We start from the raw sequence: 3,865 nt of genomic DNA, 5'->3' as shown, positions 1-3,865 counted from the left end.
ACAAAAAATCCTGCTGAGTACTTAGAAGTAATGACTGAAAAACTGTCATGATATATTATGTGGTAGCAAGAGTAATGAGAGGAACCCTTCCTATGGAGTCAGTCATGCATCTTATTGGGAAAATCCTGATTGGTCTCCAGGGTTGGCAAAGATTATTGACTACTGAGTATAGAGAGGAATAAACTTTTTTCCAGGAATGTCTTCTTTCATTAGGTTAAATAAATTAGATTCTATATGCATTGAAATAAACAAATGTAAATAGTAACCAGGAAAGTATTTTAGTTGGTTGTATCAATGATCTAAATTGTATTTCATAAGACATTTAGTTTTTTTGTTTAAAGATAAGAAGATTATTAAGAGGTAAACTAGGTGACACTGTGGGTAGAACAGAAGATCTGGAATCAGGAATACCTGAGTTCAAATCTAGCTCCATATATTTATTAGATTTGTGACCCTAGATAAATCTCTTAACTTCTATCTGCCTCACTTTCATTATCTGTAAAATGAGCATAATAACAGTGTTATTAGGTTCAACAATGAAATATGTAAAGCATCTTTAAAACTGTTATGTGATTGTTAGTTTTGAAGATGATGATGATGATGATGATGATGATGACGACTTTCCCAGAAGAAATGTGACAAAACGGGATCAAGAGAACAAATATAGGCCCACTTTGACTGCAACAGAGGTTGAGAGGTTGACTGATAGTTATTTTAAGGTGCCAAATAAAGGAATTAGTGAGCTCATCTCTGTAAAGTTAGGTTAGCTTCTGAAAGAAAAGGGGGGGGGTAATATTGGGAGCTTGCAGAGAGCAGAAAAGGTTTAGAACAGCAGTTTTGAAAATATGATAGGCAATAGACTCAATCTATAGATTAAAAGGATTGTCAAATACAATTAAGTTTGTAGTTAAGCTTAGATAGTATGAATTTGTTATGGAACCAGGTGTAGGTTGCATAACTTTTTTCCAAAAAGGCTATACAAGTTAGAAATAGTGCAAAGTGAGAAAAGCATTTAGCATGGGTGCTGCAAAGTTGAATATTGCCAGGGTATGGATATTTGAAAGAGAAGAGGGCAAAGGAACCAATGGTGAAAGACAAAGATTAAATGTTTAGCTACAAAATTGTCTATAAAAAAAGGGAAAAGGTGGAAAGGAGGTGGTATACCAAGGACGGCAAGGAGAGATGCAAGTAATTGAGATCATTGTGAATTCAAAAAGATGGTTAGAAAGACTAGGAAAGAAAAGATGGAAAGACATGATACTGTGATGAAAAAGAGAAACTATAAAGTTAGTTTATAACTATAAAGTATAATGGAGATTATACGTCATTGTGAGTGATTGAAAGATGTAAGTTATGACCAATGCTGTGAGTAAATGCCATAGAGAAATGGAAGTTGTGAGAATTGAGAACTGAAAAACCACAGTGTCAAAAAGAACATCAACATAAATGTGAAGTTCTTAAGAATGAAGGAAGGAGTTATAGTGCAGAATAACACTGAGTCAGGTTCACTGTTTTATATATATCTATATCTATCTATACACACATATGGATACACACATGTATACATACATGTATACACACATGTCTATACACACATACATATTATGTATATATACATATCTATCTAGCTATATGGATCTTTTATATTCACTTATCTTTGTATATTTTATGTCTACTCCATAAAACATAAATTTCTATAGGGTACAGACTGCTTGATTTTTTTTTTAAATTGACTTCTACGGCTTGTCCCCAGTACCAACTGGTAGAAGTTGAAAAGAGGTAAATGTAATTCTGAAGTCAGGAAAAATTTCCTAGTGACACAAACTATAAGAAAGTGGAATGACCTGCTTCAAGAGTTTTCACCTTCTTAGTGCTCTCTAAACAGATTATAGGACCACTTTAGGGTATGCTATCATGCTATAGTAGGGATTCTTTTCTTTTGTGAACAGTACTTGATGACTGCTGAATTCCCTACAATTCTCAGTTCTGTGGTTTTAATTTGTTAAACTCTTTTAAGAAGCAGAAATAGTGACTTGAAATTTAATATATAGAAACAACAAGAATCTTGTCTAAGTGATATGGTTAAATCAAATGAGCAAAAGTTGGATATAGCAAGCTACTATGCAAATAGATTTGGAATCACAAGTCTTCATATTCTTTCTCCTTTTCTGATGTATTAAAATCATGACAAAAGAAGCAGTCAACACTGGGGAAGGCAAATAGCATGGGATGAACTATAGTTAGGACAAATCCATGTTTCCATGAACCCTCCAAAATGGAAAGGGGTTGAAAGGAAGAGACCTAGGACAAAGAATGTTTATATTAGAGTGGGATGCTGAAAGATACAAAGGAAGGATCAGGCTAAGGAAAGTAGAGATTGGGAAAGCCAAGAGTTGACATGCATAAGGATGAGAATTCAAGGCTGAGGTAGCAGAGCATAGAAAGTTTTGCCTAGGTAGATACTAATTCTGAATAACAAAAATTGAAGGAATGGATAGAAGTTTACTAGTTATGGGACAGAGCAAGTACTATTTGACAAAATAGGAGTGGGTAAATTAATGGTGAAAACAGAGGAGAATGTTTTATAGGGTGAGATAAATTATTTATTCTGGACATTCCACTAATTTTTCTAAGTCTTGTAAGCATTTCAAACTCAACATAACTAAAATAGAACTCACAGTCTTTCCCCCAGATGTACCCCCTTCTGAACTTCCTATCATATCTTGTGATTTCTTCACTTGTTTCAAAATTCAGGACAAAGGTCCCCTATTATAAGAGGCATTTCCTGATTCCTCCTGTTGATGATTCCTCCTACTATTTATTTGCAGGAATTTTGTATCTATTTACCTAAATTGGTCCCTCTCCCATCCCCCATGAATAGGAGATTATTTCTTTGAGAATAGGAACTATTTCTTTCTTCTCTTTTTTGAGGGGAGGGAGTGGGAGGGATTGTATTCCCAATATCCAATATGGTCTCTGGGTTATAGAAGATGCTTTATATATATTTGATTAATTGAATTGGATAGGATTTCACTTATCAGGTATAATCACTTCAACCTTTTTACATTCATAACAATCACATGAGAAACTGATTCTGGGACTAAGAAAATCAAAGGTAATAAAGACTAGTTGCTACCACTCAGAGTGGTAGCATCTGTGCCTCTTCTCTTTAGGTTACAGATAGCCCCTACACTTCTAGGTCACATGGTACCAAGAGACTTAATAGTTCATGATTTTTTTTTTTTGAGGCAATTGGGGTTAAGTGACTTGCCCAGGGTCACATGGCTAGGAAGTGTTAAGTGTCTGAGGCTAGATTTGAACTCAGGTCCTCCTGACCAGGGCTGGTACTCTATCCATTGTACGACCTAGCTGCTCCAGAGTTCATGATTTTTCAGTTAGAGATGGCAAGCAGTAAGTAATAATTTACATTAGTTTGCAAAATTTCAGGTTGGTCCTTTTTTGGCTCTTTGTCTCCCACCATTTTCTAAATTAGACCTATAGTTTCCCAACTATTAGCATTCAAGAAAAGTAAAAAGCTATGCATTGGTCAATTTAATTTATTTTCTGGTTTTTTTTTTAACTTCTTGTTTTGTAACAGTGTTGTTTTCTGTCTTTTTTTTTCATTACAAATAGACACTATAATACTTCCATAATGTACTTCTATTGGAAATATGACATTTGTTCCAAACTAGTGCTTTCCAAATGAACTTTTGCAAGACAACACACTTATGAGTCCTCCACAGTCAAACACCAATCTTATTCTGAGTTCCTTTGTTTGTTTTCACTTTACTTCCTTATCTGCCCTAAATGAGACATTTTACTCTTCCCAGACTTCAACATTCCATCTCCCATCTCTCATCTCCCT

This window comes from Antechinus flavipes, chromosome 2 (genome assembly GCF_016432865.1).
Source record: "Antechinus flavipes isolate AdamAnt ecotype Samford, QLD, Australia chromosome 2, AdamAnt_v2, whole genome shotgun sequence".
Classification (NCBI taxonomy): Eukaryota; Metazoa; Chordata; class Mammalia; order Dasyuromorphia; family Dasyuridae; genus Antechinus; species Antechinus flavipes.
The sequence above is the reverse complement of the archived record's forward strand: the minus strand, read 5'-3'. Positions refer to the sequence as shown.